The sequence below is a fragment of the Peromyscus maniculatus genome, chromosome 4 (genome assembly GCF_049852395.1).
Source record: "Peromyscus maniculatus bairdii isolate BWxNUB_F1_BW_parent chromosome 4, HU_Pman_BW_mat_3.1, whole genome shotgun sequence".
NCBI lineage: Eukaryota > Metazoa > Chordata > Mammalia > Rodentia > Cricetidae > Peromyscus > Peromyscus maniculatus.
The window spans coordinates 51,308,827-51,333,739 of NC_134855.1; the positions used below are offsets into that span (position 1 = coordinate 51,308,827).

Here is a 24,913-nt window from a genome sequence, read left to right on the forward strand (position 1 = left end):
TACAGGTGCTACTTGATTTACTACTGGTTACCTACTTATAGACTCACTGTAAGGTGAAATGTAGGCTGTACTAAGTTACGGTTACGTAAAAGCAACAATGTGTGCTGCAGATAACAGATACATACTGGGCATCTCAAAAAGTTAGAGGAAGGATTAGGGATTTTTCACATAAACAAAGATATTTCACATGATAATGTTTGAGGAGAGATTTTTTTGGGGGGGTGTCTTGTATGTGTGTGTGTGTGTGTGTGTGTGTGTGTGTGTGTGTGTTGAATTAAGGTCTCTCTGTGTAGCCTTGGCTGTCCTGGAACTCACTCTGTAGATCAGACTGGCCTCGAACCCAAAGACCGGCTTTGTTCCGATTGGGAAAGAAATAGAAAAGTTGTCAGAACAAAAAAGGAATCATTGTGTCAACCCTAATGACAAGAAAATAAAATAATAAAATAAAGCTGGGATGTTATAAAGGAAGATCCGTAAGTGTAGTCTCCTGATAGCAGCCATCACACATGTGTTGGCCAGGACCACAGCATGCACAAAGGCCACAGTAACCTTGTAGAAAAAGTACTTCCCCAAGGACATTTGCCCAGCAACTGTCAGCCTTGACTGGAGCCGCTGTTGTTATCAACCACAGTGGCCAGAGCAGTGTTTCAAAATGCCTGACGTTGACTCGCACTTCTGCCTTTGAAGGCTCCCCTTTACCTCAAGCCCTTTGAACACGCCCATAGTTTATTATCGCACCTCAATCCCCCTGCGGCGTTCTACTATCCCCAAATAAATGTCAGATTTTTTTTTTTTTTTTGAGAATCTGTCCTTTTAAGAAAAGATTGATGAAACTTTTTTTTCAAACGCTTGCCACCTCTTTTAAAAACAATGTGCCCGACGACACTGCCAGCTGTGGTGTGAGATTTTGTGTTCTGACAAATAAAGCTTGCTTGGAGTCAGAGGGCAGAGCTAGCCACGAGTTAACCATAGAGGTCTGGAGATCTGTACGGAGAGGAAACAGGAAGTGATAAGGTGGGGCGGAGACAGGATCTTGGCCCTTTTTGAACTGAGGAATGGAAGAGGTAGGAAGTGACTGGCAGCTCCCCTGCTTCTCTGATCTTTCAGGTTTTTACCCTGATATCTGATTCCTGTTGGGTTTTTTTTATAAGATTAATTAGGATTATGCTTCATTTGGTGCCCAACATGGAGCACCATATGTAAATGGGCATTTCCTGTCCCAACTGCCCAGTCCCAAATAACTGACTCAGAGGCTGAATATGAATTGTAAATGCTTGGCCAATAGCTCAGGCTTCTACTAGCTAACTCATACATTTACATTAACCCATATTTCTATTTATGCTTTGCCACGTGGCTCATGGCTTGTTACTTCATTTTCTATACGTCCTGCTTGCTCTGTGGCTGCCTGGCATCTCTCTCAACTCCTCTGACTCCTGACCTTTCAGGTTTTTACCCCGATATCTGACTCCTGGTTTTTATTGATAAGATTAATTAGGATTACACTTCAGCCAGTCTGTCTTTCAGTCTCTAGCTAGAGCTTATGGATAGTGGTCACTGTGGAATTCACATGATTCTACACGCAGATAGGGATGCCTAACTATTGGCTCTGTTTTCTTCCCCCTTAAGATGCTGTACTTGATCACTTATAAACTCAAGTTAACTGCTGCACAGAGAAACCCTGTCTCAAAATTAAGTAAAGAAATAAAAAGAATCCACTTTCCCTTTTAAATTAAGATTACACTGACTTTTTTTTTTTAAACTGGAAATGATATATGACTATTTCATTTAAGAAGTTCACTGACCCACCATGCCTTTAATCCCAGCACTGGGGTGGGAGAGGGGAGGCAGGTGGATCTCTGTGAGTTCAAGGCCAGCCTGGGCTACAGAGTTAGTGAGTTCCAGGACATCCAAGGCTGTTACACTGAGCAGTTCACTGAGTATGGTGAGGGGTGGTTGGTAAGGGTGGGCGTGGGGTGAGCCAAGCGGGAGAGCCGCTGCCTCTGGTGGAGAGCTGCTGGGTGCCTCTGCCCACACTGCTGTGGAAGTGATGCAGCTGGGACCACCACAGCTGTTCACTGCCTAGGGAGATTTCACACTCTGCTCCCGAGTGTCACAGGGTCCCTGTGTCTCTCGCCTCCTGCTCCTGAGCACATTCTGCTTTTCTCAGTGGCCTGCCAAACAAGAGTTTGTTCTACCCAGATGACCCCAGATTCCCTCCAAGAACCTCCCTTCCCCTCTGGCTGCTCTGAATTCTCCAAATGACTGACTGGGAAAACTTGAAAAACCCCTCCCAGCTTGTCTGCAGCGGGGTCAGTATCCTAACAGGCTACCAAAAAGACACCAGAAAATGCTTCCTGCTCCCACATGAGTATGTATGCAAAAGTCAGAAAAGATGTAACCAAAGTGATCAACTCCACCGTTTCTGCAGGGTCCCCCACACCACTACTGACCAAATGACTCTTTCCTCTGCCACACAGAAGCTGTCCAACCCAAGTCGTGGACCAGTTCATCTGTTTCAGGTCCATTCCAACAGGATGACCAGTTGTGTACAAAGGAGCTCCATGGCTACATTTAAATATTGACTGCTTTGAGGATAATAAACTACCAAGCGGTATAAAAACCACATGGGTAATGTTTTGTAGGCTATCTCCAAGAAGAGAAATGAACAGCATACAGAAGAGAAAACAGTTGGAATGCTCTCTCTCATCTCCATCATCACTCAATAAAACAAACAAACAAACCAAAATAAAACTCAACAACAAACGAAACTCAACCTGGGCCCTACTCTTGGCTTCTGAGTGTCACTTATGTCCTGGTAGGGCCCACATGGATGTCGGGGTGCCAGGGCCAAAGTCAGTGTAACCCAGCAGAATAACCCAGCATTACTTCTGCCTCTGTCCACAACATGATCCAGTCCCTGATCATGGCTTCTCTGTGTTCCTCCTAGATAAGCCTCTGTAACCTTGAGGCCCTGGGCATCCTTGCCTTTTCCTCTTGACCTGACCCTGCATTCACTTCCTCTGCTTTCTCCTCTAGCTAAGCACACGATGCTGCTGGTGTGTAGAGACAGAGGTACTACATGTGCTGTGATGTTTTCGTCTGCCCCCTCTGTATGTCTCTAACGACCCCATAAATTAGTGAGCAACACTATGAGTCGTCCTATGCACAGTCTCCATTCAACAAAAACACAGCATCTACCATATGCCCCTATTGCTTTAGATATGAGGATGTTAGAACGGTTAAGCAAACCGACTCTCTACCTGCTAGGAGGCAGCATCCACATCTGAGCCGATGGCGGGATTGCCCGAGGAATGAATTCAGAGTTCCGAGCACCACATTTTGGCTGAACTCATCTTAGCTTCTGCAGAGTAATGTTGCTTACCCGGATCCAGCCTGAAGGGTGAATGCTGACAGTGACGGACTGCAGCGTCTGTCAGTCATTTCTGTTTGAGTGCAGGCCTAGGCTGTCGGGGTTTTCACTTTGGTGGTTCTTACGCTCAATACAAACATACTTGCCACTACACTGATGGACCAGCCCACAAGTCTGGTTCGTAATGTGACTGAATTAAAGCTTCAGTTGCCAGCCCCTCTAAGGAAAGGTGGGAGGAGAGAAAGAGTTCATGCCCCTCTGGTGCTCCTGAGTCTCAACCTCTGCCCTTTCCCCCCAAGCTAACCCTAAATGTTCCTTTGAGCCCTTCGGGATCCTAAGAGGCTCCTGTCCATCCATTCATGATTCCTCCTCCTCAGATAAGAGAATCTCACTGAGGTGTCAGGGGGAAATCAAATTGCTGCCCTTTATTTCATATTATTATTTTAAATCTTTTTTTTTTTTTTTTTTTTTTTTGATTTTTCGAGACAAGGTTTCTCTGTGTAGCTTTGCGCCTTTCCTGGGACTCACTTGGCAGCCCAGGCTGGCCTCGAACTCACAGAGATCCGCCTGCCTCTGCCTCCCGAGTGCTGGGATTAAAGGCGTGCGCCACCACCGCCCGGCTATTTTAAATCTTTTTAAAGGTTTATGAGTCCTTTATCTTAAAGATTTTGTTTGTGTGCGTGTGCATGTGCGTGTGTGTGTGTGCATGCGTGCGTGCGTGCGTGCGTGCGTGTGTGTGTGTGTGTGTGTGTGTGTGTGTGTGCAGTGTGAAAGCAGAAGGCGGCTTTGGTGGTCCTGGAGCTGGAGTTACAGGCCGTTATGAGCTTCACTATAGGGTGCTGGGAACCACACTCAGGTCCTCTGCAAAGGCATGTGCTCTTAGCCACCGCGCCATCTCTCCGGTCCCACTGCTTTTATATTTAAGGGGAGGTTGGCTGGAAAGCGCTTGCCATCAAATAGATGGCCTGAATTTGATCCCTGGGACCACATGGTAGAAGTAAAGAACTATTTCTGCAAGTTGTCCTCTGACCCCCCCCCACACACAATAAGTAAATTGATAGATAAATTAAAAATATTTTTAAAGAGAAAGGAACATCTAGGGTAGTGGGTCTCAACCCATGGGTTGCGACCCCTTTGGGGTCATGTGGCCCTTTCACAGGGGTAGCATATCAGACATTTACATTATGATTCCTAACAGTAGCAAAATGACAGTTATGAAGTAGCAATGAAAAGAATTTCATGGTTGGGGGTCAGCATAACATGAGGGACTGTATTAGAGGGTCACAGCGTTAGGAAGGTTGGGAACCACTCACTGATCTAGGGCGATAGCTCAGTCAGTCAGTTTAGAGCTCACCTTGCAATTATGAGGACCTGAGTTCAATCCCCAGAACCCACCTTAACCAACAACAACAACAACAACAACAACAACAACAACCTGGCCAGCATGGTCAAGAATGCCTGAGGAACAACAGCCATGTTCCTCTGATCTCCACAACCACACCCAAACGCTTGCACACCACCCTCACATACACACAGGAGAGAAGCTATTAATCAGATGATGATCATTTTGTGGAGAGGAGGAAAATACATAGTTGGAGAGGGACATCACACTCTCTGGGGCTAATGTCTGCTTCTCTCGCTTTTACAGTTTTGTTTTCTTACTAAAAAGCCATATATAGATGCCGGACACTGGTGGCACACACCTTTAATCCCAGCACTCGGACAAAGGCAGAAGGATCTCTGAATTCAAGGCTAGCCTGGTCTACAAAGCAAGTTTCAGGATAGCCAGAGCTACCCAGAGAAACCCTGTCTTGAAAAACCAAACCAAACCAAACCAAAACAAAACAAAACAAAACAAAACCAAAAAAAAAAAAAAACCCAAAACAAACAAAAAGGCATATATAGAAAAGCTTTGAAAATGTAAAAAAATTTCAAAGCAATTCATTAGCATTCATTTAAAAATCTGTTAAAATCTTGGCATGTCCTTTCAAGCTTTTCCTTCCGTCTCTGTATGCATGTATGCATGCATGTATGCATGTATGTACGTATTTTGCAACAATGGGGCAATGCGGAGCTCAGGGCTCCCACATGCTAGTCCAGCACTCCCCCACAGCGCTCCACTCCCAGCTCTGTGTATTTAAAATGTGATCAGACTGAAGTGTGCGTTCATGTCCCCTCTCCTCCCCTCACAATATTATTTTCTTAACACAATTTTGTGTTGAATGTCTCAAGTTATGGTTGTTCTATGATCTATATATTTTTTTATTTTTAGACATTGGAATTATATCCAGATTCACTATTAAACCTTCTGCAATGGGGCTAGAGATGAGTGAGTAAGATGGCTGGCCAAAGGACCCGAGTTTGAGACCCCAGAACCCATGAGAGGCTGGGTGTGGTGTGGACATGAAATCCCACTGCTCCTGTGGAGAGATGGAAGGTGAACACCCTGGAAGTTCACAGGCCAGCTAGTCTGGTGTATGTGCTGACAAGAGAGACCCTGTCTCAAAGACGGTAGGGCAAAACTGACACCCAAGGCTGCCACAGCACACGTGTCCAAGTTCATACACATACACATGAATCATATACACTCAAAATACTAACGTGATTAGTGTATTTGTATCTAAATGTTTCTAGTCTAGCACAAATTCAGATGACTTCCATAGGCTATATTGATACAGTCACTATATTTATATAATGACCATAACAGAAGACACTGACAGTTTTTGTTTCTTCTAAGGGTTTTTGACACCTACCTCAGTCTTTTAGCTAGCATGCCACCCCCGCCCCAGTGCCCATTACTTTTATTTTTAATGTGTTATTTTTCTAATCTTTGCCAATTTATTAGATTGAAAATTGTACACGTGGGCTATATTAATTTCACTTCTGATTATCTGTGAGACTGACAATGTCTCGCCATTTGTCATCTTCTCTTTCATTATTATAGTTTTCTATCAAATGTTACCTGAATACTTTTTAATTACAGGGTTAACCTTTTCTTTATTTCCTTCTAGTTAGACCAAAGTATTCCCCATTGCATCATGTTTTCTTCCTTTCCCCTCAGTGCATAGGGTGGGGGTCAATTCCAGGGTCTCTCACAGGCTGGGCAAGCACTCTCACACCGGGCTTCATGATTTTTCAAAACTAAATGAAATGTTTAACCCCTGGGCTTAATTTTGCAGCTGTGGTTAAATTTACGGAGACATCTGTGAGAATATGGTCTTTGCGCCAGGCTGAAAAGAGGGTGCAGGATTTCTAGGCACATATCCCCACTTCCTGTCTCGGAGACAAAGGCAGGAATACCTGGGTTTATGCTACACAAGCAGAGCCAGGAAACTTGTATTATGACCCCGAGTCACCTCACTCTGTCGTTCTTTGTTTTTAATATTTTAAATAAACTTCAATTCTATCACCCACTACTAATTATTTTGATCATGCATAGATGTGATGACGTAGTGTTTATCTTCCAGGTGTGTGTGTGTGTGTGTGTGTGTTTCATCAGTACATGTATGTTATGCTTTACTTGAGAAAATGATTACCATATAAAACCTTTTTTTAAATTTAAAAAATCTTTTTCTTTCCTTTTACATACCAACCCCTGTTCTGCCTCCCTCCTCTTCTCCTGCTCTCCCCTACCTCCCCCCATCCCACCCCCATCCCTGATGTGTTTGTGGGTTCCCTGGCAGTGGGACCAGGACTCATCCCGGGTACACGAACTGGCTTTTTATACCCCATTCCCTATGATGAGATGCCTTACTCAGCCTCGATGCAGGAGGAGGGGCTAGGTCCAGCCCACCTTGGTGTGTCGTTCACAAGACCAAAGTTCCCAGAAACTAAGGAGTAACTTAGGATGACCTAGTCAGTCGAAGCTTCCTTTGTCTTCACTGACTTCCGTTGCCATTATGAAACTTTAGGGGAAAGGTAAATCGATTGATTGTTTTTTTTTTTTTTTTTTCAGGATCGCAAAGTTGTCAATCAAAATGTCTTTCTGAGCATGGGTCATTCAAAGCTATTCTAATGATCTGCGTAGTGACCGTGACCAGGGCTGGAACGACCGCCTGTAGTCTTCTCTCTACCTAGTTCTGACCAAGTCATGACCTGAGATGAAGGTGGATGCTCTTTGCTTTTTAGACCTCTCCCTATCGGACTGAGATGATGTTCAATAAGTCTAAACTAGATAAGCAGATGCTCTGGGGCAATGAGCTTGGCACACATTAAACATTGGCCTCAGCCATCGTTACTTAGCACATCATTAAGCGAACTGAGCTTCTCAAGTAGGGACACTTGGTAAAGGAGGAAACATGAGCAGGCAGGGAGAGATAAGGAGGATAAAGGGGTGATACAGAGAGACGTAATGCAATGGAGAGTTTGATATTTGAAAAAATGTTAAGTACTGGTCACGTCAGTCTATTTCTACCTAGTTCTCAAATAGCCTTATCCCCACTTCAGGGATCTGGCATTGATCCACTCAGCGCGTGCTGGCCCTGTCTCTCTCCCTAGCAGAGGAGTACCCAGCAAGCCTCTCACACATACGGCTTCCTGGAGGTTGAGATGAACTAGACATTGGCAAACTGGTTTCATGCTCACTGCCTTGTATGTCAGCCGAAGAGAGCTGTTACCAACCACAGTCCAGGAGACAAAAGGAGAGCCACTTGTCCCAGAATCCTCTGTTACAACCAACATGATCTTTCTTGAATCCATTAAGAAAATGACTAACGGCCCTTCAGGGTAGTCATGTCCCACCTGAGAACAGAATACACTTGCTTTCCAGGATGTTTTAGTCTAGAGCTGAAAGGTAAACAAAGGAACAGTAATGGTCTGTGGATGTTTCCAGAGGTAGCATAAAATGAATTTAGAGAAAACAGGTCTAAGCAAGGCCCTGGTCTCTCTGAACAGGTGAGAAACGAAGCCACCAGCCTAGCTGTATGCCCAAGTTCAGCCACTACCAGATGATGGCACCCTGACCAGAGAGGCACCCGTGCCAAGAGCTGAATAAAGCTGCAGGAGAATGGGACCCCTCACAGAAATACTTCGCGCATCCAACTCTCACTGACGGGGCATTCATGGAAAGCAGTGTGAAGGTTAGTGTGAAATCTTATCCTGTACACAGAATTTCCTATTCATCCACACTTACTCTTTCCAGAAGCCAAATACCTTGAGGAGACTCCCCTCTCTTCCCTGTCCTCGATACAGGACCTCTCCATCAGCCTCTTGCTATGAGGCCTTTGCATAACCCATGCTTATCTGTCCTTGAACTCCTGGCAATTCTTTGGCCTCAGCTTCCCTCAGTGTTGGGACCACATGTGTGTACCTCCACAGCCTGCTGTCCATTTTCCAGGTCTGGGGATCAAACTCAGGTCTCCGAGTGCTACGTAAGCACTCTGCTTCTGGGGCACACCCCGGCCTGGAGGCTCAGTTCTGAAACTCCGCTCTGCTGTCCACGGACTTCCCCTCGGCAGCTAACGGCACATAGGCTGAGGCAACGCTTCCCCCCATTGCTTCCTCTATCCCACTATTTTGAAAATGTCGATGACCACTTCTCAGAAACACTGAGAGATAAACAAAGACAAGAATATCTCAGAAACAGCTGCAGCATCAACAACAGTGGAGACCAAGGACACTCCCAACTCTAGATCTACTCACAGCCGCTATCCGCACGGTGTATGAAAGCAGCCTTAGAAACTTTGGGTTTGTTTGTTTGTTTGTTTGTTTGTTTTTCGAGACAGGGTTTCTCTGTGTAGCTTTGGCGCCTTTCTTGGAACTCACTCTGTAGCCCAGGCTGGCCTCGAACTCACAGAGATCCACCTGCCTCTGCCTCCCAAGTGCTGGGATTAAAGGTGTGCACCACCATGGCCTGGCTTAGAACCTCTTAACATCATAGCAACGTCATTAAAACATGCTCCAAGACAATAAAAAAGACGGTACAGTTTATCTCTTGAGAAGTAAATGATATCTGGTATCACTTTACTAGAACCAAATGTTTGTTTAAAAAAAAAAAAAAGACACAAAAAAACAAAACAAAAAACCAAGTCCATAAAAAGACAGGACCAAGACAGAACTAATTTTCTAGTAAGGGCGACTCCTCTGTCTCTTAATAAATAAACTACTTGATAGGAATCAATTCAATTATAGCACACAAATCTGATACTAGCCCATCATTACAAATATTGATGCATTTGAAGCGTCTAGCTCTGTTTTCCTTAGTGAGAGCATAAAAGAACTTAGAAGTTTAGAATTTACTCTTAAGATATTATAAAGCATTACTATCTTCATGGCAAAAGCAGTTTATAAATTTATGGGAAAGAGTGGTTTAATAAAACATGTTTGTAAAACATTGCTTATGTTGGCATGCCCATGTTTAAAAGCACTAAGTTCTCTCACTGTTAAAAAATACTTTATCGAATAATAAAAGGAAAGCTAAGGATAGCTTTACTCAAATATGATTTTTTTTTCTTGAGACAGGGTCTCACTCTGCACCCCAGGCTAGCCTCAAACTCATAGTCATCCTTCTGCCTCTGCCTCCCATGTGTTGGGGTGGATTACATGTGTGAGCTACCATGCACATTTTCAGTTTCTAAAGTGTATCAGGACCAGAGAACCTAGAATCAAAGGTTTAGTAGAAGTCCATTTATAAAGCATTGCATGGAATTCTCAGGAGATCAAGTATGTGTCTCATAAGAACACAACCTTATCTAAAACTCTGTGTATCATTCTAACTGGCCGATGCCTCAGCAGCAATGTGCAGCTTTTTTTTTTCTGGTGACCTCAGGCTCACTCAGCCATCTTATTTCCAAAAATTAGTGAAGAAATTATTTTCATGAAGTGATCCTCAAACATGATACACACGGTAAAATGGTCCTGCTCTCACTCAGTTACCACTGGGCAGAGCTGGCAGGAATATCTCCCTTTACAGAACTCGTTCAAAGCAATGACTTGGGAGGAAGTGGCATGCTGATACCATGAAAAACAAAAAAGCCCTCCGACACAAAGATAGCTCAAACGCATCTGTGTATGGTTTAAAGGAAATAAACAGCTCAGCTACTTTCAACTCAAAATAAACCCGAGAGAGCAGTTTACCTTGGCCATGGCCGCCCACACGCCGAAAGCTGAAGGTCCGGCTTAGGCAGTCATTTTGGTCCGTGCCCAAAGGGCTGAGTGGGCAAGGCTGTCCTCCCCACGGTCGGGATGCAATAAAAGATACATCTACCCAGACGGCTTCAGAACAGAACTGCATGTGCTGGGGAGGGTTCCGCACCTTAAGAGACAGGTGGGCTCCCCACCACCTTGCTCTCCAGGAGACAGTTGGGAAGACAAGTTTGACACCCCTTCCTCAGGCCACTACTGGATGGGAAGCTCGTTCTGAGCCCACAACACTCGGCCTCCTCTTGCTGAGACCTCTCTACAGGGTCTTCTTGCCATGGTACTTTTCCTGCAGAACTAAGACAGGAGAAGGAATCCTAAAAAGACATCACCAAACTGCCATCTTGAAAATAGTCAATACTGGATTTCCAATTGTTGTTCATTAAAAACAATCCTTAGCCAGACTTTGTGGCACATGCCCTTAACCCCAGCACTCGGGAGGCAAAGCAGCCAGAACTCTTGAGTTTGGGGGCAGCCTGCTTTATACAGACAGTTCCAGGCCAGCCAGGGCTATGTAGTGAGACTTTGTCAGTAATAATAATAATAATAGTAATAATAATAAATTTTATATAAATATAATAATAAATAATAGTAATAATAAATTTTAAAATTGTGAGATGAACACATCAATAATAGAGATCAATGTTTTATTTGGTTTGGGGAAGCAGCCTTTTCTGTAAAAGTGGTTATTTTTCTAAGCAAAAAGGTGTTCCCCACCAAAATTTGAAAAAGCATTTGGTATTTATTTCAAATAACTGTTACTTGAGATGAGCCTTGTCAACCACTTTTTAGATCTTGCTTTTAATATTGGTTTTATGTTGTTCTTTTAAAGTGTTTATTCCAAATAGAGTTAAGGTTACCCAAATTTTTCTTTGGCTTTGGTCATTCAAGAAGACTGACCTCACAGCTGACGGCTCATTCATTTCCCTCGGTCCCATGGGAATGGGAGGAAAAACAGGAAAGAGTGATTGAGTTTAAGATTTTGTGTCATCGACTTTCAAGGGAGCAGTGAGGTTTTTAGTTAAAGAAACACTCGGGGCCCAGATGACATGTGGGGACAGTGACAGTGGTTTAATCCGCAGTTTGTTTCTTCAGGGGTTCACTACAACATTCCAACTGAGCACAGGAAGCAGAGGGTTTGGGACCCTCAAATGCCTGCTCGTGTGGACTCGGGAGGGCTCTTCCAAGCCTTGCACTTTGTGGTGATATTGTGTCCCCAGTATGTTGTGCACCCTAATAAACTTAACTCGGGTCAGAGAACAGAACAGCCACTAGATACAGAGGCCAGAATATGGTGGCACTCACACCTTTAATCCTAGCATTCCGAAGCAGAGATCCGTTTGGATCTCTGTGAGTTCAAAGCCACACTGGAAACAGCCAGGCATGGGGACTGGAAAGAAGTGATGACAGGAAGCAGAAAGGTATTTAAGGCAAAAAGACCAGGAACTAGAGCCTGGTTCAGCTTTTAGGCTTTCGAGCAGCACAGTCCAGCTAAGATTCATTCTGGATGAGGACTCAGAAGCTTCCAGTCTGAGGAAACAGGATCAGCTGAGGAACTGGAAGGTGAGGTTAGCTGTGGCTTGTTCTGTTTCTCTGATCTTCCAGTGTTCACCCCAATACCTGGCTCCGGGTTTGCTTTTATTAATAAGATTCTTTAAGATTCATGTTACAGAACTTTGTGCCATGTGTCTTTCTAGGTGACATGCCACTCTGCCATCCTCTGCAGCAGGTAAAATCCAGCGTAACCTTCAAGAGTGCTCTGGAAAGAACACTGATCATTAAGGGCTAGAGTGAACTGTGTTCAGTGTTTCCATGCTATTCTCCCGCCAGGAAAAATACCAAACCTGAGGTATCTGGAAAGGACAGATGGCCCAGAGGAACAAAGGCCTCTCCAAGACTGAAAGCACCAGCCAGCCTACGTGGCCACCTGCCTGTCCTCAGCGGCAGACTGGGCCACTGGCACCCGAGGAGCAGTCACTCAGGTCAGATGTGTCTTGCAAACTAGTGTGGTCTAATGTCACAACAAATAGGTTTCTCATCACTTTGAAGACACAGGATAGTGGAAGTCTGAGGTTCTTCAGCAGTGTCAGAAAACACAGATGTGTGGTCTGTGGGACGGCCCACGTGTAGTATTACCGTCCCTCCCTCACGCAGCTCTCCCTCAGTTCCAGAACAGCATGAGACGACCGAGTGGCATCTCTGGGTGGTGGGCACACTGTGTTTTCTTGGCAGCTCTGGGAACAGGCAGAAGAGGTGGGCTGCAAGGTGAACTGAAGCCGAGGTGGAAAGGGCATGGCCTACAAGGCCGAGTTCAGCAAAGGCCTTTGAGGTTTTCTTGCATTTCCACGGCTCTGAGTCATATAGCTTCCCCTGTGGATTTTAACAATAGCTAAGGAGTCTTAGAAAACGAATCAGCATTCATGGGGAAAGTGCTAATGTTCATCTTGTTTCCTTATCCACGGTTTTATGTTCTTTAAAACTGTTTTTCACAGTTTCCAAGACTACTCTAGAACTGAAGTTCTATATTTGTAATATTGAATTCAATATTTGTAATATTGATGTCTTCATTCCTCTTGTGAGAGCAACTGCAGCTGGGTCTACTCCAGCCCAGCCAACTGGACAGGAGCAAGAGCAGCCCCTGGACCAGGGTGGCCACACTCAGGCTAGAGCTCACACTGTGAGCCGGTCTGGCCTGGAAGGAAGGAAGAAGGAACCCCTAAGCAACTGGAGTCCCTCAAGAATGAACTGGGAATCATGGAGTCGGGACAGAGGTGAGGCAAGAGGAGAAAACAGCAGGGAGCCCGCGGACAGAGGAGAGGACAGCATCTGTCTTGTAGGGGTGTAGGCACCTGGAGGACTTTAGCTGCCCAACTGCACCTGAGTCCTCAACAAGCCTTATGATATGAAAACAAGAATAACAGTAACTACCGTCACTGCACTCCTGCTACGTGTTAAAGACTGTTTAACATTGCTTAACTCTGGGAGTTTTTGAAATATCATCAACTCTTATCTCACAACATGGTGGTGATGGTGATGATGGTGATGATGATGATGGAGTCCAATCATAGACAAGGCGAAGAACATAGCAAGAATCTGAACTTACATGGGGGCTCAGGAGCCCATGCCTCAACCCAGTAAGCACCTCCCTTAATGCCCGCCCTGGCTTTCTGGTCCCCTTATTGACCATCCTTACAAGATGCCCTAGAGCCTGTTCTTTGCCTTCCTACTTTTCTAGGTTCTACTCGGTCTGTATTTTATTTATATACATATTTACTAATTCATGAACCACTTCAGGCTTCCTATGTGCCAGGGGCTGTGAGGAGCTTTGGAAATGACAAAATGCCTTAGCCCTGCTCTGGGTGTCAGGAAGCTTTGTGCTGAGTCAGGAAACACTTGGCCCGAGACAGCTGTGTGAGGGGGGCACACATACACCCAGTGTTTATGTTCTCAGGTAACGCTCCCATGACCCAATGAGTGATGCATGCTGCAGCCTGGCTTTGCAAGTATTTGCTTTGCATAATCGTGTATTAGGTCTTGAGCTCACTGAGTCAATCATTTCTAAAAGGGCTTTAGCTCAGTGGTAAAGCAGTCGCCTAGCAAATGTGAGGCTCCAGGTTCAAACCCTGGCATTATGATTAAAAACAAAACAAAACAAAACAAACCCCAAAAGCCTTGCCAAAGGGTAGCAGATATGGTGCAGATGGCTTTGTTGGAAGTCTTTCTTCCTAGGATGTGAGTCAGTGTGAGGTTAAGGGGTAGCTGAAATGTCCTACTAAAGCGGGCTGGATTAGTTCTGAAAAAGGATGCACCTGGAGATGATGCTGCAGGATCCCATGGGCATTTAAGAGCCATGGTCAGGCCCGGTCAGGTGTCCTGAGGGGACACACGGTCAGGTGTCCTGAGGGGACACACAGACGCTTCCTTCGTTCACTAGCCCACTGCGGCATTTAATCCTCGATTCCCACTGCCCCAAGCAGTTACTGCCAGGGTCTGTAGCTCTTGCAAGCTGGTGTTACCAGACAGTAAACATCACATCCTCCTGGCTTTCCACCTCTCCAGGGCACTCAGAATAATGCCTTTGACAAACCCCTCATACTTTTTGTTTTCTTTCCCAAATTATAAGAGTAGACAGAGTCCTCTCTGTAAAATGGTGAACACAATACATTTTTAAAGGACAAATTACTGCAGTGGTGGTGGGAAGCAATGAACATTGAACATTGATTTTTTTTTTTTTTTGGAGACAGGGTCTCATGAAGCCCAGTCTAACCTTGAATTTGCTATGTAGCCCAGGCTGGCCTTGGAGTTGCTATGTAGCCCAGACTGGCCTTGAACTCCTGATCTTCCCGCTTCTTCTACCTTCCAAATACTGTGACTATAGGCATTAGCCACCACACACATTGCTAACTTTTGAGAGTATTTTCCTCTAGTTTTATATCCGTCTCAAATATTTTAAAGTTAGGATTATCCTGTATGTAGTTCCGAAGTATCTCTTGCCACAAAAGCTTCCTAGTTTTTGTTATTTTTAAAAAATATTATTTTATGTGTGTGTACCACATATATGCAGTACCCAAGGAGGCCAAAAGAGGGAGTTGTGAGCTGTCATGTAGGTGCTGGGAATTGAACCTGGGTCCTCTGCAAGAGCAGCCCGTGCTCCTAACCACTGAGCCACCTCTCCAGCCCTGTCTTTGTTATTTCTTCATTTACCTAAATGTCCTCTGAAAATGTGATTTTACTTAACATTCTCCTGTTGGCGATCACTTAGTTCTTACTTTATAATTTATGCTGATGCTAATTAATATGCTTCTAGAGTCTGGGTTTGGGGGCCCACGCCTTCAATCCCAGCTCTCAGGAGGCAGAGGAAGGAGGATCTCTGTGAGTTTGAGGCCAGCCTGATCTATATAGTGAGTTCCAGGTTAGTCAGGGCTACATAGTGAGTGAGACCCTGTTTGGAAAAAAAAAAAATGCCTATACACAAACTTGTGCACAGCTAGTATTTTGCTATAAAATAAATGATAGACACAGAGGCACCAGATCAGAGTTTGAACAATTTTAACTCACTCAATGCAAACGACCCATTGGGAAAGCTTTCCCTCCTTCCCTCCCTCTGCCCACATAAAATGAATGTTCCACTCACCATATCCTTGTTAAAACAAAAGATTATATTTTTGGAAAATCTTTACCCTAATTTGATTTCTTCAATGGATCAGAATAGTGACCCATATGTTTTAACTCCATGTTCATATATAATATGCCAGAAGGAGAGTTTATAGTATCAAGAACAAACCCACTAAGACTGGAAGTTCCTAAATTCAGAACCCTAGAAGCCTTAGGATGCTTTAGAAGCCACTGAGTAAATCAGCTATCTTAGTGTGTGAATGAAGTAAGCACACTCAGAGGGCCAATGGCCCAGGCAATGGACCAAAATTGGATCATAAGTCTAGGTTCAGGCTCCATAAGTCATTTCTTGAGTCCAGGTTGGTGCTTCAATCTAACAGAAGCAAAATAAGGAGAAAGGTTGTGTCTGAATGTATTTGCAAAAGAAGTTAATATTGCTCTAAATTCTATTTTGTCTTCATGTACCAAATCGGAAAGGATTCTTTCATAGGCAAAAGTAAATATTGACATCCTAAATTATACTCTATTCTCAAGATCCCTCTTGAATTTACAAAGTTTTTTTTTCTTTGCACCATTAAAAAAGCTGGCATGTACCCTCCATCCTCCCGCCTAGCCTGTATTTACTAACTTTACACAATGACCAGTACCTGTATGATGTACTGAGGTGGGAGGGAGGTTCCAAGGCAAGAAACGAGGGACCCGCTTGAGAGAGCGGTGGGCAAGAAGGCATGTGAGCACATCATAGCATGTTTGACTGGGCAGTGACGGGCATTCAGAAAGTGTTCCAGACGCCACAGAGCAGTGGAGAAGGATGGCTTCATGGAGGAACCTCAGCTATGCTTGAAGGAGGTAGAGAAACCCCGGGGAGAAAGAGAGGAGCACTGGAACAGCTGCCGCCAGATATGGCTAACCACAACAGCCCAGGAGGGAGCCTTAGTGCAAGGTGAAGCTGAAGAGGTCTCCGGGGCCAGGCAGTGTTCAGGGATTTGGACCTTTGTCTAGAATTGCTGGGGAATCCATGAAAGCTATTTAGGCAATGGAACCACGGACATTTTCAAGCTCACTCTGGTGGCAGTGTGGGAAAGGACTAGAAGCTTTGAAAATAGGAAGCGTATCTGTATTGGTCCAGACAGGCTTTGCTCGTCTCACTTGGGGTGGGATGTGGGAAATATAAAAGAGATGTACCTAAGCAATACTTAACAGTACAAAGTAACAAGGCAGAGACTTATCTCGTGCGGGAGTCATCAATCCGAACAGTAAAAAAAGGCGCAGGGCAAGCTTTCACAGAGAAGGATTGTGCACACGGAAGCTTGAGATCCATGAGTTATCAGGTGTGTGCAGAAAACCAATAGAACCACAAACCCGGAGATCAATGGAGGGGCAAGCACAGTCACAGATAAACACAATCCAGTTACAGTCATGACCCTCCCACACGACGGTGCTCTCTCTTGTCTGCAGATGGGGAAAGGTAGACCAGCACTCTCTGTGAGAAGATATGCCGGGCAATCTACAACTTGCAGTTTCTCATTTCTACATTTCAAAAGATGACACAAAGCAACTTCAACTATAAAATTTATGTAACTTAGGATGCCTATAATATCATTTTAACACTAAAGTAATTTTTTTCTTCTTTAATTTCTAAGGTTAACATACAAAGTAGTGGGTTTCATCATAGGGTTTATGCAGGCAGGCTGTCATACTTGGTTCTCATTCATTCCCCACATCACTGGCCTCCCTCTCATAGAAGATCTCCAGTGTTCTCTTTGTACTAAGCCCTCAAATGCCAGATGTCTTTTCTGCTTCTAGCACAGTCTGTCTGAACATGACCTGGCCACATCCAATACAGCCATGACACTAGATTTTGTAGAATGAGACACTAACCTTTGGTGACATCAGCACCAACAAGACATTCAGCCTTGGAATTTGTCTCGTTGGAATTGAATTTTCCTAATGAGACAACAGTGAGGAAGCCTGTTGGGCCCCCAAGTCACTGCTCACTCCTGCCTTCTGCTCTAGCAGGAAAGACAAAGGGGGGCAATGTACACCTTCCTGGAAGGCAAAAAGCACAGGAGTCCTTCCCTCTAAACAGGGCTTCATGGGTTATAACACACCCTGATAGAACCTCATTAAACTGGGATCCACAGCCTCCAACTGATTAGCTCTCATTTTTATTAATCATGTGCATGTGTGTGCATCTGTGTGTGTGTGTGTGTAAACATGAGTGCAGGTGCCCAAAGAGGACAGAGGTGTTGGAGCCTTCTGGAGCTAGACTTACACAGGTGGTTGTGAGCTGCCGGACGTGGGTGCTGGGAATTGAACCCAGGTCCTCTGGAAGAGCAGTACTTGCTCTTAACCACTGAGCCACCTCTCCAGCACCTCAACTGATTATCTTTCTCTGTTTATATATGTATAGTTTCTTGATAATTTCTTAAGGCAGTGATTTCCCAACTTCAGATTTATTTACGATGAACTTCATAATTCTGAGGTCATTTCACACTACCAAAACGATAGTCACGCCTTACACAGTGACATTTCAGCCAGTGACAAGACCCCAGAGATGATGACGGCCCTGTCAAATATTGCTTAGTGCAATCTCATTTTGTTTAGGTGCACTCTGTGATGTCAGCACAATGATGGAACCACCCACACGGCATTTCTGAGACTGCCTCCCTCTTTATGAAGTGATGTATAGCTATAATCTGCTTAATGTTTTTATTACTTTGGCTAATCTAAAGAAATCTAAGTACATATTTGGGTGCCATCCTAATAAAATGTAAAACTATATTTGTCTTAGTTTGGGTTTCTATTGCTGTGTAGAGACACCATGACCATAGCAACACTTAGAAAGGAAAACATATAGTTGGGGTGGCTTACAGTTTTGGAGTTTTAGTCAGTTATTGTCATAGTGAGAAGCATGGTGGCATGCAAGTAGTCATGGTGCTGGAGAAGGAACTGAGAGTTTGTATCTTGATCTGCAGGCAGTAGGAGACCATGTACCACACTAAGTCTAACGAACACATAAGATCTCAAAGCCCACCTCCAAGTGACACACTTCCTCCAACAAGGCCACACCTACTTTAACAAGGCCACACCTCCTAATAGTGCCACTCCCTATGTGCCCGAGCATTCAAACATATGAGTCTATGGGGCCATTCCCATTCAAACCACCACACTATCCATGATTTTTTTTTTTTTTTTATTTTTTAGACAGGGTCTTATGTAGCGAAGGATGAACTTGTGATTCTCCTGTCTCCACTTCCAAGGGATTACATGCACATATGGGCCACCACACCAAGCTTTGAATTTCATATGGCATTATGTTTCTTCCCTAAGGTATACTTTAATGAATAATTATTTAAATAAAGAATTGCTTATCCATAGTTGTCAAAATCATCTTCTAAACCACTGACAGGGAGATCAAGCCACACAGTCCCGAGAAGGATGCTGGGCAGCTCGGGCAGACGCCATGTTTACAGCAGGAGAGCTCGGAGGGGCACGCATCCCGACTCACACATCTCTACCCTCCCACATCAAGCCACATACTCTGCTGCTTGTGGTTCAGACTGGCATTTGCTCTGGCTGGCCTGCACTCACTCCCACCAGCTGCTAGACATTTCAGATGTAAGCCCCACCTGCAAGGAATTAATATCTTCATATTAATCTTTCCCAGTTTTCAGAGCTGGTAAGTTAGGGAATTCAGCTTTTATCTATGAATCTTATATGACAGAAACAGCTGCAGTACCTACCAATGCCCTCCTGATATTCCTTCTTGTTAGCCGATTGATTTTCAATTTGATCGCTCCATACGCCCCAGAGAACTGAGACATTTCAATGATGGAGTTTCATGGCGTCAAAATGGTTTAAAACAAATTAGTTAGACATTAATACATGGATTTCCTTATGCATTAGATAACATGACCGAGTGGACAGTCTATCACGTTCTACACTTAAAGTAGAAATGGGCATAAACAATAGATAGAAACGCCTGCAATCATAATATGCATCAATTAATCTACTGCCATGTAATAAATTACCCCAGAACCGAGCACTTCAACCACGACCGTTGTTTCACGGCGTCCATGGGTCAGGGATCTCACACAGTCTAACTGTGTGCCTCTGGCTGAGTATCTGTCATGGGCTACAGCCAAGGTGTCAGCCTCAGCAATAATTTCATCTGAAGGTTTGACTGAGGGAGAAACTGCTTCCAAGCACACAGGTCAGGATTCAGTTGTCTCTGCCCACCTCACCCCAACCCCCCCTCCCCCAGCTGTTGGCAAAATGCCTCCCTTGACTCGGGGGCATTTAGTTCTCTCTACAGAGCAGTTCATGACATTGTGGTTGGCTGTCTTCAGAGTGAGGGAGCGCCCCAAGGTGGAAGCGGAAGGAAGTCGTCTCTCTGTAACTTGATCTTAGAAGGGCATCCCACCCTCTCTGTTGTACTTCCTTCACCAAGGTGAATCATGCAATCTGTTCCACACAGCAGGGCAGCTGCACCAACAAGCACTGTTCCATCACAGGCTGGGGGTCTGAATGAGGGGTTTTATACAAGGGCGTGAATTTCACGGGCTTTGGATCGCTGGACGCCATCTTATAATAAGCAGCCTGCTACCTGGTGACATAAAACATCTACAATTTTCTGTAGGAGATGATGTCACAAGGGCCCCTAATTCTACCCCAGTTTTCTGGCGATATTCACAAAGGAAATGCAAAATTTCTCCTAGGGGCTAGTAAAGACAAAGTACTACTTTCTTTTTCATTCTTGGTATTTTTATTTTATGTGTATGAGTGTTTTGCCTGCATGTGTGTCTGTGGACCACATGTATGCCTGCCTGGTGCACAGAGAAGAAGGCACTGGATTTCTTGAGACTGGAGTTATAGACAGTTGTGAGCCACCATGTGGGGGCTGGGAATCGAACCCAGGTCCTCTGCCAGTAGTAAGTGCCCTTAACCACTGAGCCATCTCTCAGGCCCAGAAGCACTATTTCTTTATCCTGCTTTAGATTTCAGGTGGAAACAGGAAGTAATCGCTGTATCTTACACCATCTAAAAGCCAGTTGGGTGCTTTGGGGATGGGCACAAAGATTCCTCACACATCCCTGGGGTCTGCCATCTGGGTTTATTAATGAGTGTTTGTGAGAGATCTTTTTAAAAAGTGTGGTTTACTGTCCACTCAGACATATATCCAACTTTGAAAACTTCAGCCCTGACCCTTGTAGCCGAAAAAGGCCAATGTCTGGCCCCAATAAGTGAGACGTACTGGAGACCAGTTTGTAGTGAGCCTTTACCTGCTCGGGCAGGTGGTCACTGTGAGCTCTATGACCAAACAAACCCTGGCTTGAATCTTTCTAAGAAAAGTGGAAAACAAGGAGAGGTAGAGATAAATGTTTTCCTGCAGAATTCTAATCCTTTAAAAACTGAGGCCACTAAAATACAAATCTAAATTATGCCTAGGGGGTGGGAGGGCACTTCACATCCGTTATCTTCATAGTCCTGACACTTGTCACCACTCTCCTAGTGAGTGTGGACTAGCCTGGGCTGCTATTGAAGAGGCGGGACACCAGAACCAGTCAACGAGAGATACAATTGCAGATTTCAATTTTGCCATCCTGGACCCTCGTGGGAATTTCTCCTCACTTGCCGACAGAAATGCTTTGTTTTCATTTTCTCAGGGTAGGACAGAAGCTATATACAACACATTTCATAACCAGACTGTGTCTAGTGCTGGAACCAGGTCCCAGAGCAGTGCCTAGCACTGGTCTTTCAGCTGTGGAATTACAGAAGTCTCCAGGACTCCGTGGTTCGCTCAGGCAACAGAAGGTGAGGACAGTTCGCTAACCGGTTTTGATAAAGCATCCTGGTTGTTTAATAACAAGTATTTCTGGGTCAGGGCAAACAAGAACAAATATCAACAATGGCGAACACTGCTCCTCCAAACGTCCCCTTGGGAGGCTGCTTGGACTTTCCGAGGCTTGCAGGCCTCACTCGGCTCTCTCTCTCCGGCATTTGCCTGACGGTACCCCCATTTCCAGACATATTCGGATGCACAGACCGAGACACTGCTGCTGACTAACATCAACTCAAGGCTTTTGTGGAAGAGAGGTCGGGTGTTCTGTGCGTCTGACTGAGCAGCACATTTTCAGTCCACAGATAACATTGCACCCAAGGTGTCTACTGCTATCTGGGGCCGAGGACAAGGAAAACATGTTATGTGGATCTTCCCACCCGAGAGTAACTACCTGAAATGTGTGGATTCCACCTTATTTTAGGCTTATCATGAAGATCCTTCTGCAATATAACTGTGCACATGTCAAATTACAAAATGCTTTTTGAACTACCAAAATGCTCCGATTTGTTTTACTTTACGCTTCTGGGAAGTGGATGGGAGCGAGCTCTGGACACACACAGACCTGTGGAATGCGGTCACGTCACTGCCCCCTGAGGCAAATTTCACCTCAGTAAAAAAGACTCACCTGCCTCTTCTACAGGCTGGAGTTCTAGAGAGAATTTACAGACAAGCCTGACCAATGTTCTCCTGGTAATTTGAGAGCAACAGTGAGAACTTAGAACTTGACCTGTCTCAGTGAAGAAATGTCAATATCACTGCAGTGTTCTAATTAAGGGCTAATTTTAAATCGTTGGTTTGTGTCCATACAAGCTGGTCTTGTTTGTTTGTTTGTTGAGACAAGGCCTGGCCATGTAGATAAGCTGGCTTCAAACTCACAATCTTGCTGGCATTGCCTTCCAAATGCTAGGATTATTGGTATGCACAACCTCACTGGGCTTCATATGAGCTGGTTAAAAAGCGAAGACGGAAAAGTGACTTTAGATGTCAAAATGTAAGTTAGCAGTTTTGCACAGACTCAGAATTTATCCATGAGAACTCAGATCTTCCCAGATGATGTAATAGACCACCTTTCCCATTTAAAAAAAAAAGCTTAAGATTACTTCCTTAAAATTTGTGGAACTGCACAGTGTCTGTGACAAATGCAATTCCAGTTACCTTTCATATAACATTTATATAAATGTGAAAGTTGTGGCCATCTGACATTTCTTTCTGTTGTTTCCACATCAGCCAAGGAAGGCTGGACTTGATCAGTCACTGCTTTTGCCAATTTTGTTTTTGTTTTTGTTTTTAAAAGCAGCCTTTTGTTTCTTAAGACAAAAATTGTGGAATCAATTGGCAATTAAGTAAGACAGGCCTGCAACAAGAATCATGCCTTCTCCCTACTTTCCCCCAAGCACTGTGTCTCTGAACTCAGTCACAGGAACCACACGATGCACAGGACACCACCCCAGTCTTCTGCCGCCTTTTGTACAGGTGCTTCGTGAGGTACAGGATAATTCAGGAGAGACCCTATACAGTCTGCTGAGACCACGGAGAAAGACCAGTTTCTTTTAGACCCTCTTTTAGGTATAAGCATATATTCTCCATTCTCCCCACGGACCTCAAACTCAACAAAAACCTCAACTCGTGATGTTCGCCCTACTCTCCAAATGTCCTGCCTGCTGCCTTCATTTCCTGTTGATGCCTTTTCCATTTTTCATGAGCTTTGGTCAAAATTCTAGGAATCCTCCTGTCACATTATTCAACGGTTAATCTTACTGATTTTTTTTTTTTTTTAGATTTTAGTTTTAATATTGCGTATGTGTGTGGGTACGTGCATGTGAGCACAATATCTAAGAAGGCCAGAGAGGACTCTGGGGTCCCTATAGTTGGGGTTGCAGGCCGCTGTGAGTCACATGACATGGGGGCTGGGAACAAACCCCCTGTGCTCTTAGCTGAGCTGTTTCTCCAGCTGCTCTCCTGTCTCTGCCTTCCAACCGCCCAGGCTGCGCACCTCCGCGGCCACCGCTGCCACCCCGGCCCGCGGCGCTGCCACCCCGGCCCGCGGCCACCGCTGCCACCCCGGCCCGCGGCGCCTTCCTCTCTCGCCAGCGCAGCACACGGGGTTCTAATGGATTCTCTCTTACCCTCGCGTTCCTGCAGTCTACTGAGGGCACAGTAAAGCCAGAAGCCTCCCCCCCCCCCCATCACCCAAGGTTCTCTACAGCTATTTCCCACTTTGAAGGAAATGCGGAGTCCCTGCCGGCCGAGAGGACCCCCAGCGCTTTGCTTCCGTATCTACTTCCTCCTTTACTCCGCCTGAGTTGCACTGGTTCTGGTTATTCCCTGAGCATGCCAGGCATGCTCCTGCCTCGCAGCCCTACGCTTTTTCCCATGTGCATTCTCTTAGTCCTTCCAGGTCCGTGCCATCTTCTCATGACCTTCGCCCCCATTCACCCACTTGAATCCACAGACCTGCCACTGTGCCTCTTTCCTTCCTGGTCCTGTTTACCTCTTAGCGATTGTGACTCTCTAGCCTTCCAAGAGTGTACACCATGAAAGCTGCGTATGGTGATGTCAGCCTGCCATTCCCATACAAGGGCAGCTGAGGCTGGAAGACGATGAGTTTGAGACCAGCCTGAGCCACAGAGTGACCCTGTTTCAAAAAACAATGAAAAGCCGTATGTAGCATTTCTTAGGGATATTGATCATGGTTCACGGCCTTCAACTAGAATAGAAGGTCTACATGGAAGGTGATCAATAAAGGTTTCCACATTAAGAGGAAATGTCATAAAAGGGAGGACGTGGGGGAGGAAGAAGGAAAGAAGAAAAGCATGCAGAAATCAAGCATAACTATGTGATAACAGCCAGGATCTAACAGGGCTTGTATGTCCTAAAGGCAGAACCTAGATATGTCCTGTTTCTCCTATAACACTATCGGCAGATGGCCCGGTTGATAAAGGGCTTGCTCCATGAGCCTGAGAACCTCCGTCCAAGTGTCCAGAACCCACTTCTAAAAGCCTGGTCTGGCAGTTCATACCTGTAATCTCAGTGCTCCAGAGACTGAGGCAGGAGGATCGCTGGGACTTGCTGGCCAGCCAGTCTACCTGAACCAGCGCTGGAGAACAACTGGGGGAAACATTCAACATTGACTCTGAGCTGCGCATGCGCACAGGACACACACACACACACACACACACACACACACACACACACACACACACTGCTTCTAGTATTTTATTTATTGTATGTGTAGAGTTTTTGTTGTTTTGTTTTGTTCTGTTTTGCCCGCATGTATGTACATGAACCATGTGTGTGCCTGTTGCCCACCGAGGTTAACAGAGGCTCCCCTAGGATTGGAGTTACAGGCAGTTATGAGCTGTGTGGGTGCTGGTATGGAATCTGGGTGCTCTGGCTTGCGATATTCTAGAGAGGACCAACAGAGAAGGGAAAATGCCTCTGAGAAG

General features: G+C 45.1%; 1 protein-coding gene and 1 long non-coding RNA gene across 8 annotated transcripts in view; one reads left to right on the plus strand and one right to left on the minus strand.

Moving 5' to 3' along the window:
- The window catches only part of LOC143272888 (uncharacterized), a 39,382-nt gene extending 15,919 nt beyond the window's left edge, over positions 1-23,463 (plus strand). The window contains exons 2-4 of the long non-coding RNA XR_013050518.1: positions 7,326-7,476; positions 8,264-8,448; positions 12,205-23,463. This is a non-coding gene — a long non-coding RNA (uncharacterized LOC143272888). The remainder of the gene's footprint in view (positions 1-7,325; positions 7,477-8,263; positions 8,449-12,204) is intronic.
- Wipf1 (WAS/WASL interacting protein family member 1) overlaps positions 1-24,913 on the minus strand; it is a 113,089-nt gene that overhangs the window by 38,385 nt on the left and 49,791 nt on the right. The gene's annotated exons all lie outside the window — the stretch shown is intronic.